Source organism: Geotrypetes seraphini, chromosome 1 (assembly GCF_902459505.1).
Source record: "Geotrypetes seraphini chromosome 1, aGeoSer1.1, whole genome shotgun sequence".
Taxonomy (NCBI): domain Eukaryota; kingdom Metazoa; phylum Chordata; class Amphibia; order Gymnophiona; family Dermophiidae; genus Geotrypetes; species Geotrypetes seraphini.
Genome location: NC_047084.1, coordinates 3,147,099 through 3,160,878, shown reverse-complemented (window position 1 = coordinate 3,160,878; position 13,780 = coordinate 3,147,099).

Genomic DNA, 13,780 nt, shown 5'->3' with positions numbered 1-13,780 from the left:
CTCTATTGACCCCCCCCCCCCTTTCCACTGCAGAGGCTGTGGTAGGCTCCATCCATAAGAAGGCTGCGCTAGTCATAGGAAGGAGGGGAAGAGCTGCATGGCTGTAGGGGAAGCTGCATTGGGTCGGTGGAAAGAAACAGTGGAACAATGGACCATCTCTTGTGTGTTTAATGCGTCTGGTAGCATTAGAAAAATAATAAATAGTAGTAGTAAGTGAGCGGTCTGGGGGTGAGGCTGTTGAAAAAGATTAGGGCTAAAGAATGGGAGAAAATGTGAATGTCTTGTTGTCAGCTGGGAAAAGAACTGGCAGCAAATACTAGCATTTACTTGATGGTGGGTAGCCTATGAGCAAGGGACAGCACTAAAAAGACAGCTAGAGTGCATGCTCTTACTACTGCTATTAATCATTTCTGTAGTGCTACTAGGTGTATGTAGCGCTGTACACATCATAGGCAGGTACTATCTCTGTCTCTAGTGGGCTCTCAATCTAAGTTTTTTGTACCTGGGGCAATGGAGTGCCAAGTGACCTTCCCATGGGTCACAAGTAGGCTACTGTGGGTTCTTTAGGGTGAGGGGGTTATGTGTTAAAAGCAACTTATGTTTTTGTGTCTCTGGAGAGGACAATCTCGTAGAAAGCGTCCCTTTGAAAATCTGGGCTGGAATGGAGAAGTTCATTGGTATCTGTGCACATACTAAGTGATAGGAATTTTTCAGCCCAAGGAATTTACTCTGTTAACTATTAAATTACTGGGGCAAATTCCTTGAATACTGACCTAATGCTGCCTACACTTCTCCCTCTAAATTCACGGGTTTAGGACTCGCAACTTTGGCTATTCGCGAGTTTCTAAACTCTGACCCATCCCCGCCTTCTGGACCTCTTCACACTGTACCTGGTGGCCTAGCGGTGAAGCGGGACAGGAGCGAGCTTCCTATGCTCCTGCCCCGTGCAGAGGCATCAACAAAAATGGCTGCTGTGAGTTCCCACGGTCTCACGAGACTACAGTGGGAACTCATGGCAGCTATTTTTGTTGACGGCTCTGCACGGTGCAGGAGCGTAGGAAGAGCACTCCTGCCCTGCTTCACCGCTAGGCCACCAGGTACAGTGTGGAGGGAGGCGGGGGTGGATCACAGTTGGCCCTAAAAATCATTTACGATTTTTCCATATTCATGGGCCGGCTCTGCCCCTAACCCCCGCGAATATGGAGGGAGAAGTATATATCCTTTTAGAAGCATTAAAAAAACAGCTAAATATTTTATTTGCTTTTCACATTTGTGAACTTTATTTTTCACTTGTGAAACTTTGTAACTTTAAATCATGTACATACTAAATCTCACTCTTTTGAGCAGTCTATCCTTGAAATCTCTGGTTTGTTACCAGAGGCAATGGAGACTGAAAATGACTTGCCCAGCTTCTCTGATTCTCAGCCCACTAATGCAGAGCTGCAGTTACCCAGCTCCAGGATACTTTTTGGCCAGTCCTGATTTTGAATGTCCCAATTCAGGTTCCGATACACAATAGCTTTCCATGGCAGTAAGACTAGTTAAAGCAGTCTTACTGCCATGGAAAACTCTCCTTCCAATGCATAAAAGGGTTCTCATTGGCTGCTACCAATCCTCATAGCAGCCACCAAGAATCCTATGCAAATGCATCACAAGCTGATTAGTATTTAAATGAGGTCTCCTTGTGATGCACAAATGAGAACCCCCCTCCTTTTTACGGGGTAAAATTTTTCAGTAAGTCTGGACCTTCTAGTAGCTGTCCTACATGTGTTATGTGAGGCATACAACACACACACACAACAGCAGTGTCTATATATATTTTTATTTTTAAACATTTGTTGGGGCTGGCTGGAAGAGCAGGGGCTGCTGGGTTTTTTTTTGTAATGGTCACAGCTGTTGTGTGTGTACTCGTGCTGGTAATTCATTGTGCAGTAAGAGTTTCAGAACACTAAGAGCTAGATTCATAAAGCAAACCGATCGTGTACCGAGCCCTTTGTGACCCGATTTCCCTCCAACCTGATTCACTAACCTGTGTAACGATCCCATCCCAATACGTACATGCAAATGAGGGGAATCGGCATGCAAAGCAGGAAGAAAGTGATTCACTAAAATAAAAAGCCCGAGAGCTTGTCTCGACGGGCGGCTCTAACGTGGAGCTGGGAGGCCCGCTTTGCTGTCTGTCGGGAAGATAGTTAGGAAAGGGTGGTTAGGCAGGTAGAAAATTTAAAAGAAGGGAGGAGGTCTGTCCCACCGTGGGACGGACCTCCTATAAGGTCAAATTGGGGCCGCAGGGTTGGATGGGTGGGAGGGTATATAAGCTGGACGCTCGGAGGACCGAAACGGTTTTCCGGTCCTCCGAGGCAGCTTTCGGGTGTCGGCAGGGTGGTGCGATCGGGCCTACCTCGTGTTTGCAGTTCCGATTCCTGAGGTGCCTGCAGTGCAGTCGGGAGATGGCCAGTTCGCCCTCTGTTGACCCCTCCGATGCCGTCGAACTGTCCCTCCTCGCTGGTGACTCCCTCGACGAGGCGGACCCGGAGCCGGTTGCTGGCCCCTGTCTGGATTTTTCCCCCAGGATGTCATCGCTGGACGTGAGAGCCGGGCAGGGCCATCTGCTGCGGGAGTATCGAGCGGAGGACAGGCAGCAGCCCAGCGGCCGGGAGTCGAGGAGCCGGTGCGGCCAGCTGGAGGGAATTCGGATATGGTGGTTGCTGCGGACGGCGCCACTCCTGGAGCGGACGTTGCCGGATGCAGGACGGACAGTGACAGGATAACGGGTAACATGGCCCTCGTGGCTGGGACTGGTGGCAAGGGGAGGAAGGGGAGGGGGAAAGGGAAGGGTAAGAGGGGCCGTCGGTCTAGGGCTTCTTCGTCCTCTTCGTCTTCTCTAACCTCTTCTTCTTCTTTGTCGTCGTCTTCTTCGTCAGGGTCACCTCGGCGGGTTACGGGTGAGGGGCAAGTGCAGGAAGGAGATGATCGGGGGGCCCCTGCCCTTGTGGCGTTATCTGAATTGTGGGAGAAGGTTCCGAGGTCCCTCCATCGCAAGATTAAGAAGCGTGCCTGTATTGATGTTTTTCAGCTTTTGGAGGGTAGAGTGCGCGGGCGTAAGAAGAAAGGCAAGAAGGCGGTGGGGAAGCCGAAAGTGGGGTTGGTTTCCCGTAATGTATTGAACTGGACGCGCGCGTTCTTGAGGTTGGCCAGTGTTTGGGGGCGGGAGCGTCCACAGGACTACAGTCTTTTGCTGGCATATGCGGACTCCATTCTGGATGCGTGTCAGCGGTTCGGCGGGTGGCCGTGGCTCAAATATGATGAAGCGTTTCGTGACAAGATGGAGAACAGGCACATGTCGTGGGGCACGCAGGACATCAATCTGTGGTTGACGCATATGGCGAAACCCTGGGGGGGTTCGTTCCTTTCGTCCCCCAGGAGGCCCGGGGGCTGGGGGTGGCCCGGGTGTCTGTTGGCTGTTTAATAAATCTTCCTGTTCCTTTCCGCCATACCTGCTCCTTGTGTGGCCAGGGGCACTCAGCGCTCAAGTGCCCCAAAAAAAGAGCCGGGACGTCTCTCGCCCCAGCCAAGTGACCTGGGAGTTCCTCGGTTGCCCACTCCGGTCAAGGTGGATGCCATGCAGCCTTGGTTGGACCAATACAGGGATGCGCAGGCGGCGATGGTTCTGGCTTGGGGATTTAGCGAGGATTTTGTGATTCCTTGTTCGATGCCTCAGTCCAGTGTGTAGGCTTCTAACGCGTCTTCCGTATCTCAGTTGCGGGTGGAAGTGAGGCGGAAGTTGCGTGAGGAACTTGACATGGGGCGGGTGGCGGGTCCCTTTCGGGAGTGCCCGTTCCCGGTGATGGTGTTGTCTCCTTTAGCGATTATTCCTAAAAAGGAGCCTGGTAAATATCGTTTGATACATAATTTGTCCAGGCCCGTGGGGCGCTCCGTGAACGATGGCATTCCTCGCGATCTCTGTTCTGTTCGCTATGCTTCCTTTGATAGTGCATTACAGTTGGTGCACATTGCGGGCCGTGGAGCCTTGTTGGCCAAAGTTGACATTGAATCGGCCTTTCGGTTGTTGCCGGTTCATCCGTCCTCATATCCGTTACTGGGGTTTCGGTTTGAGGGTGCATTTTATTTTGATAAGTGTCTGCCAATGGGTTGTTCGGTATCCTGCGCCTTTTTCGAATTATTTAGTTCGTTTCTCCATTGGGTTACTGTGCGGCGAGCGGGGAGGAAGTCGGCGGTTCACTATTTAGATGATTTTCTTTTCATGGGGGGAGCGGGTTCTGGTGATTGTGGTCTGTTGAAATCTACGTTTGAGCGCCTGGCGGCGGAATTCGGGGTGCCGTTATCTGCTGATAAATCGGAGGGGCCTACTTCCTGTCTCACCTTTTTGGGTATTGAGATCGACTCAATGGCCATGGTGACACGGCTTCTGCAGAGCAAGGTACGTCAGTTGCTGTCCTTGATTTCCTTAGTACAGAGTACTCGAAAGCCTACTTTGCGGGTTGTTCAGTCTTTGTTGGGGTCCCTTAATTTTGCTTGTCGGGTCCTGCCTATGGGACGGGCCTTTTCCCGTTGTCTGGCGGTGGAGACGTCGGGTGTTCGTGATCGCCGTCACTTCGTCCGGATTTCGGCTGGGATCCGGGCGGATTTGCAGATGTGGTCTTTGTTCCTCACTCGGTTTAATGGGTCTCTCCCGATCCTGTTCCCAGACGTTTCCAGCGTGGATCTGGACCTGCAATCGGATGCTGCTGGTGGTGTGGATTTCGGTCTTTATTGTCAGGGTGACTGGTGCGCTGCTGCGTGGCCGGAGAGTTGGCGACGGGCTGGTGTTACACGCAATGTGACATTGCTAGAGCTTTTCCCCTTGCTGGTGGCGTGTGAGTTGTGGCCGGAGAAGTTGCGGAATAAGCGGGTCGTTTTCTGGTGTGACAACATGGGTGTGGTTGAGGTTGTGAATCGGCAAGCTGCTCGATGTTTGCAGGTGAATACGGTGATGCGAGAACTTGTTCTGCGTTGCTTACGTCTCAACTTGTACATTAGGGCTCGCCACGTCCCTGGGGTTCAGAACAGGCTTGCTGACGCTCTTTCTTGTTTCAATTCTTGCAGTTCTGAGAGCTGGCGCCAACAGCGAAGGCGGACGGGTCACCGATGCCAAAGCATTTGTGGAGCCTGGTGGTGAGCGGATCTGGCGAATGTTACAACAGTCGGTAGCTCTTGCCACTTGGACCCGGTACAATTGGGGTTTCTCGACCGTGTTCGGATTCCTGCTTACTCGGGGTTGGGTCCCTGGCCCTGTATCGGAGGTTTTGCTGGCTGATTTCTTGGCCGGTTCTCATCTGGAGGGCTGTTCCCATAGCGCGGCGGCGGGCCACCTAGCGGGATTTGTTTTCTTTTGTAGGGCCTTTGGTTGGTCCTGCCCTGCGTCCGGTTTTTTGCCCCGCAGGATGTTGGCGGCCTGGGGCAGGGTGGCTCCGCGGCTACCTGACTCCCGGTTGCCGGTCACGCATGCCTTGTTATCCCGTCTTCTTGAGGTGTTGCCGGTGGTGGCGAGTTCAGCCTTTGAAGCCTGTTTGTTCCATGCAGCCTTTTCCTTGGCCTTCTTCGGGGCCTTGCGAGTGGGGGAGCTACTAGTTCATCCTGCAGACGTCTCTGGTTTGTGGGGTCTCCTGTATAGCCAAGTTCGGGTTGATCAGTGTTCAGTGCGTCTCTTCATCGCCCGATCTAAGTCAGACCAGCTGGGCAGGGGGCGCACGGTGGTCTTGCACCGTGTGGAGGGTTGCACTTTGTGCCCCGTCCAATCCCTGGTTGCCTATATGGCGGTTCGTCCTAATTTTGATCTGGCATTGTTGATCCATGCGGATGGGGCTCTGCTCACACGTTATCAATTTTTAGCGGTCTTGCGGCGGGCTCTGATTCAGTGTGGTGAGGAGCCAGCGCGCTATGGCACTCACTCCTTCCGCATCAGTGCTGCTACTAGTGCTTTTGAGGCGGGTGTGCCCGCTGAGGCTATTTAACAGCTTGGCCGTTGGTCGTCCGCGGCCTATCGTGGTTACATTCGTCCATCGGGTTCTGGACTGACGGGTTCCCAGTCGGGTGGACGGCATTAATGGGTGATACAGTTTGTGGGGGTTGGGGTGGTGTTGGTGGGTGCTTGCATTGGGGGTGGCTGCGCTGATTCACTGCATGGCTTTCTGTTACTAACCCCTTGGTTTATGAGGACATGTGCGTGACTGCTGAGTTTTGCCTGCGGATGCTGTTCAGCGGGTACTGTCGGTTTGGATCATTGGGCACTCCTTCGTCCATTGGGCGGGGGAGCGTGCAGTGGTTAGACCGTGCGGTCAGCACTTGGGGCCTTCATCGGCGCGGAGTCTACGTCTCATGGTGGGGTCAGCGAGGCATGCGTTGGCATCAGCTGCTGCCTCTTCTAGATGACCTTCGGCATCGTGCTCGGCACCCGGATCTTTTGCTGCTTCATCTTGGGGGCAACGATGTTGACTCGCTTAGCGGAAAATGTTTAATTGACACTGTCATTGCTGATCTTGGGGTGATTCGGGGTTGGTTTCCTGCTGCCCGGATCGTTTGGTCCGACATTATACCGCGCCCGAAGCGGTTGGTGTCTCGAAGGTGGACCAGAGGGCTTATCAAGGTGAATCGTCTGATCGGTCGTTGGGCGGAATCTAGAGGGGGGTTGCAGATTAGGCACACTTGGGTTGATGTCTCATGTTCTGGGTTGTTTTACAGGGATAGAGTGCACCTTTCGGACATCGGGTGGGATCTCCTGTTAGACGATTTTGCTTCTGGTTGTGAACGAGTGCTAGACCTCTAACCGCAGCTCTGTTCATTGTTTGGGGGGGCCTGTAACGGGTTTCAGGCCCGTGGCGGTATCCCGAGCTACTGGCGGCTGGTCTCATCATGGGATGAGTGGTAGGCCGGCTGGGAGCCGTGCCTGGTGGGTCGGATGACCCTGGACAAAGGGGCATGTGGGGACATGCCACCCCTCGGACCCTTGCTTAGACAGCAGGGTCGGGGGCCATTTTCATCTATGTCGGTAGCTCGGGATCAGGGTCACAATGGTGGGTACCATTGTGGCGGTTTAATTAGATAAAATGTTATTTAAGGATGTTTATTATATGTTGTTTACTATATGTAAATTGTTATTTAAATATGTTTTTTTTACAATAAACAGGGCTGCGGACAGGTTTATCCACTCAGGTCCACGTGTCTTTTTGGTGAGGGGGTTGGATTGGTATTTGAAGGGTGGAAAGGTATACATCGGGGAAGCGGGCCACTCCAGCTTCCGCTGTTATAAAAAAAGCAACACCGACTGGGCTGGCCGATCCAAAGTAAGCGACTGCCGAGGACCAGTTGCTGAGGTCCTTTCTGACTACCCTGCCTTCTGCCGCCCTGCTTCTCTGCCCCGTCTCTGCCCTGATCTCCTGCCCTTCCCTGCACTGCGAGCCTGTGGTTTTAATCCATGGGTTTAAAGCAGGTTAAAAGCACGGGCTCGCTGGGCTGTTTAAAACTAAAAGTAAAAAAAAAAAAAGTTGCAGCTCTTAGACTCATGCACAGACCATCTACAGATCCGTGTGGTGGGTGGGGGGCGTGTCAACGATCATCCCCATTTGCATGCAGGCCTTTTGTGAATTTGTCAGCCTGCATGCAATTGGGAACAGATCGGACACGGAATTGGGGGTTAGTGAATCTAGCCCTAAGAGGTCCTTGTACTAAGATGCGCTAATAGATTTAGCACACACTAATGAATTAGCATGCGTTAAGTGCCATGTAACCCATAGAATTTTATTTATTCATTTTTATATACCATTCTCCCAGGGGAGCTCAGAATGGTTTACATGAATTTATTCAGGTACTCAAGCATTTTTCCCTTTCTGTCCCAATGGGCTCACAATCTATCTAATATACATGGGGCAGTGGGGTAAGTGACTTGCCCAAGGTCACAAGGAGCAGTGTGGGTTTGAACCTACAACCTCAGCGTGCTGAGGCTCTAGCTTTAACCACTGCACCACACTTGCTGTCTTTGTGAGGGTTTGAAATGAAATAATGTAAAAATTAAAAAAAAAAAACCAAAACAAACTTTAAACCAGGAGTGTCCAACCTGCGGCCCCGTGAAGTATTTTGTGCGGCCCCGGTCGAGGGCGATGCAGTGTCTTCCTCTGCTGCCCCCGGGTGTTTACCGTCCTTCCGGCTCCCTCATCTGTCTTGCTGCAGCGTTTGCGCGGCCCCAGAAACATTTTTTTCGGCCAATGTGGCCCAGGGAAGCCAAAAGGTTGGACACCCCTGCTTTAAATCATTAGATGAAACCTTAAGATAATGCATTTTCTGTTCAATGGCATCCATAAGAAAGCTTGGATTGTAACTAGACAGTGGTTTTGAAATGTCCGTCCATATGTTCTAGAATGTGATTTTGCTATTGTTTTCTGTTTCATAAGAAATCTATTTATTTAAGGTACCTGCACCACCCCTTATTGTCTTTATTTAGTGTTAGCTGACCCTATGACATTCTTTCACAGCAAGAGAACATTTTCTATATAAACACAGGAAATGTTTGAATGCAAAAGTTTAAACTGAGACGCAACAGGGCTGGCTAAACCATTATGCAAGATTAGCTGGTCACCAAGGGCAGTGATTTCCAAGTCATTCCTGAAGTACCCCCTTTCCAGTCAGGTTTTCAGAATGTCCACAATAAATATGCATGATAGAGATTTGCATATAATGGAGGCAGTATGTATGCAAAGGTGGAATTCAGGACTGATTTGGGCATCAGTTTCTGGGGGTGGTGACATCAGTAGCATTCAAATCAAATCAATAGATCCCGCCTACCACACAAACTCAAAGAACCATATATACGTAAACAGTAGATAGATAGATAGGTATACACTGTGAACTGAAAAAAAAACATACCAAAATGTTTTTTGTCGTAGCTTCCATAGAAGTGGCAGATGAAATTTAGGGCTCCTTTTACAAAGATGTGCTAGGGCCTTAACGCACCGAATAGTACGCGCTAAAATGCTGTGTGCGCTAGCCGCTACCGCTTCCTCTTGAGCAGGCAGTAGGTTTTCATCCGGTCCATGTGCTAAAAACGCTAGCGCACCTTTGTAAAAGGAGCCCTAAATGTGGACAAATGCAAAGTGATGCACATTGAGAAGAATAACCTGAATCACAGTTACCGGATGCTAGGGTCCACCTTGGGGGTTAGCGCTCCAGAAAAGGATCTGGGTATAATTGTAGACAATATGATGAAACTTTCCGCCCAATGTGCGGCAGCGGCCAAAAAAGCAAACAGGATGCTGGGAATTATTAAAAAAGGGATGGCTAACAAGACTAAGAATGGCCCCTTTGGCCTCTGTATCGCTCCATAGTGCAACCTAATTTGGAGTGTTGCGTTCAATTTTGGTCTCCTTATCTTAAGATATAGTGACGCTAGAAAAGGTTCAAAGAAGAGCAACCAAGATGGTAAAGGGGATGGAACTCCTCTCGTATGAGGAAAGACTAAAATGGTTAGGGCTCTTCAGCTTGGAAAAGAGACGGCTAAGGGGAGATATGATTGAAGTCTACAAAATCCTGAGTGGAGTAGAACAGGTACAAGTGGATCGATTTTTCGCTCCATCAAAAATTACAAAGACTAGGGGACACTCGATGAAGTTACATGGAAATACTTTTAAAACCAAAAGGAGGAATTTTTTTTTTCACTCAGAGAATAGTTAAGCTCTGGAGGCTGACCAATTATTGAAACCATACATTGCATTTGTCAATAGCCTTTGGCTATTATGAGATGCAGCAATACGGTCTGAGGTTTTGCCTTCTTCCATTTATGATCAATCAGTGCAATTGAATTGACAAAGTTAATTCTTGTTTCACTCTACTTTTTTTTGTGTATTTGATATTTGGTTTATGGAACTACTGCTTTTTTGTTTTGTTATTTAAGATGTAATGAGGCCATATGATGGCTTTCCAGTATCAACCAATCTGGCAGATTGTCCATGAGTTCTGGAAGGATCCAATACATACCCTGACGCAAGATAAACGCTTGATGATATCTGTTAAAATTTACCCCCCCCCCCCCCCGATTGAGATTTTTGCAAAGATACTAAGGCTATTCTAGCAGTTTTACCCAGCCAAATAAATTTTGTAAGAATCCTATTTTGTTTTTTAATAAAAAGAACTCTGAAAATAAACTGGTAACATACTCATTTGGCAACAAACTACAGGCAAGATCATCATTTTGATGGTTTGGACTCTCTCCCACCAAGAAATATGTAATGGATTCCAGTGCTCACACATTTCTTTGACTTTCAACAATAAAGATTTTTCATTTACTGTCATTGTATCTTCCAATGTTTTTTGAATCATTATACCCAAATATTTTATTCCCTCTTCCTTCAAAAGGAATGAGAATAGATCAAATAAACCTTTTATACAAAGTACATTTAATGGAAGAACTTCTGCTTTACTCCAATTTATCTTATAACCAGAAAATTTCCCAAAACGATCAATCAATTCCAGTAAATGCAAGATGGTTGATTCAGGATTCTTCAAATGAAGCAAAATATCATCCGCTTATGCCGAAACTTTACAATCTTGACCTGTATATGGAATTCTCTGGATCTCCTTTGCCTGCTGAATGGCCAACAAGGGTTCCAAAACAATATAAAAAAGCAAAGGAGACAAGGGACATCCTTGTCTAACTCCCCTCTTCAGACAAAAATGCTCCGAGAAAGTATTTAAAACATCTGCAATGTGGGTATATATTTTACCTTTTTCATCCCTAATGGCCGCAATCTTTACTCTTCTCTTTTTAGCTTTAAGATAATTAGCCAATACTCTTCTCACTTTATTTGAGTTTCCATAATACACAGCTTGCTGACAAAACAAATCTTTCCTAGCCAATTATGAGGAAATCTCATTGTATTTATATTTAGCCTTCAAAAGGGCATTCAAATTATCTTGTTCCCATTTCAAAGCCAATTGTGACTCTAAAGTCAAAATAATTTGTTCCAAATTGGAAAATTCTAATCTAAGTAATTTCCTAATGTGCGCCAAATATGAAATAATCTGCCCTCTTACAGTAGCCTTGAACGCATCCCATAGAGTTTCCAAAGAGATTTCTTCCAAGTATTGAAATGAAAATACTCATTCATTTTTATTTGAATTTCCTCAAGAAAGTTTGAGTCTGCAAGCAATGTATTAATAAACCTCCACACAGGTCTACTAGAATCTTCTTTAGTGAATTGATATTCTATTCAAATTCCAGCATAATCCGACAAAATGATCGGATCTATGTTGGCTTTTGTAACCTGTTGAATTAAATGATCCGAAACAAAAAAAATAATCAATTCTTGAAAATGATTTCTGAACTTGGGAACAAAACGTAAATTCTCAGGCATTAAAATATAAAATCTGCCATATATCCTTTAATCCACATGTATGCAAAAATTATCCAGCCCTAATGACTTTAATTGTCTACTCGGTTATTTATCAATTGTTGGATCTATTACAGCATTGAAGTCTCCAGCTACAATTAAATTAGATGTAGCCTGTGACAGAATTGTTTGTTGGAGCTTTTTAAAGAATTACACCTGATTTGAATTAGGTGCATAAATATTAAAAAGCATCAGAGTATCATTTCCTAAAGTCATATTAACATGGAGCCATCTACCCATTGGATCAGACCGCACGTTATCAAATTTAGCAGAAATCTTCTTATTAATCAGGTTTGCCACACCCGCCTTGTTCCCTGTTGCTGGTGCAAAAAAACAATGTTTTATCCAACCCCCTTCTAATTTGGCCACCTTGATTGCTGTATGAAATAAATGTTTGCTTGTTGCTTTTTCAGAAAGTTAAGAATCTTTTTCTTCTTGGATGATTGAGTCCATTAACATTTAGGGAATAGAATTTCAAAGCCATTTTATTTTATTTGATTAATATGTGTTAAAAAATGAACCCCTAATTTCCATTTATCCCAGTTTAAACATTGTATTTTCACACACACACACACACACACACACACACACATACTCTAAAATTCTCCCCACTCCCTCCCCTAATCTTTCCTTGCATATAACACGAAAGCTTGTATGCAAACATATAGACTGGTAACTACTATCCTCCCCAAGCACTCTAAATTTGTTTTTTTTTTAAATTTTATTGTTGGTAGATCATTTTGACTTGGCCCTTTTAAAAGTAGCTTGCAAGCCAAAAAACTGTAGGCACCCCTGGTATAAGCATTTGTATTAGTTCAGCAAAGTGGCACTTTTGAAAGAAAAAAAAGAGGGGGCGGGGTGACACAGTGGTTAAAAACCATACTGCACCCTGTGACCCTGGACAAGTCACCCAATCCCCCCATTGCCCTAGGTACATCAGATAGATTGTGAGCATACCAGGACAAGGAAAAATGCTTGAGTACCTGAATAATTTTATGTAAACCATTCTGAGATCCCCTAGAACAGTGAAGAAAATTGAATAAATAAAATATAGGGACTGATAAGACTTATGGGAAGATTCTCAAAGCTTTGCGGTGAAAACCAATGGGCTGTGTCAAAGATGTTCTTGTAAAGATTTTAAAAAGGCAAGTTATTCTCCAAAAACAGTGCATACAAATGAGGTTTACGGAGCAGAGTGTTGGCTTGCTAAATTTATTTGAGATGAGTCGCTGGTGGTAGCGATCAGCACATGCATAGAATACACCCGCATATTAAAAAAAAATAAATCAGCCCAAATTGAAGATCAGCAGGAGAGATGCCCACTCTCTCCCACTTCACTCATATAATCTTCGGACACCCATCCCTAGAAGCAGAAGAGATGCCCACTCTCTACTGCCACGCTCGCACAATCCGACAATACTACTCTCCCCTGCAGCGGGACAGATGCCTGCTCTCTCCCACCGCACTTGCACAATCCCCCAACTCTAACCCCCTGCAGCGGGAGTGATGCCCACTCCCTCCCATCACTCAACCCCCCCCAACTCTCCCCATGCCGACAACCCCCCGCCTCTCCCTACTTATTCAGGAAGTCCAGCCAGAGGATGCTTACCCTCCGGCTGGCAGGCCCGCCTCTTACAAAATGACAGGCTTTCCCCTTCCTAAACAGTGAGCTAGATTCACTAAGGCATGGATTGGACCGTAAGGGATCCGATCCAATCCGTGTCCGGGGGGCTGATTCATGAATCGCCCTCATGCTCTATAGCGATCCCGACGCATGCGCAGACCATCTGTAGATGGTCTACGCATGCGCTGGCCCTCAATGCCCGGCAGAGCAGGAAACTTCTTTTTTTTTCACAAGCCCATGGTTTTAACCCGCTTTAAGCCTGCAGGTTAAAACCATGGGCTTGCACTGCGGGAAAGGGCAGGAGAGTCGGGGCAGCAGGAGAGATTTGGGGTGAGAGCAGGGTGGCAAGAGAGATTTGGGGCGAGAGCAGGAGATGGGGCAGAGAGCAGATAGTGGCAGGCAGGAGATCAGGGCTGAGAGAAGGAGATTGGGGCAGGCAGGAGATAGGGGCTGAGAGCAGAGAAGCAGGGCAGAGAGCAGAGCGGCAGAAGGCAGGGCAGTTGGAAAGGACCTGAGCGACTGGTCCTCAGCAGTTGCTTATTTTTAGATGTCAGCCCAGTCAGTGTCCCTCTTTTTTTTGTGTGTGTGTGAATCACTGCCTGCCTACATTTCAATGCCATTCCCCCTCATTTGCATGCGCGGATCGGAGGATGATCAGGATAGAGGTTAGTGAATCAGGTCGGAGGGAAATCGGGTTGCAAAGGGGTCGGAAGTTGAT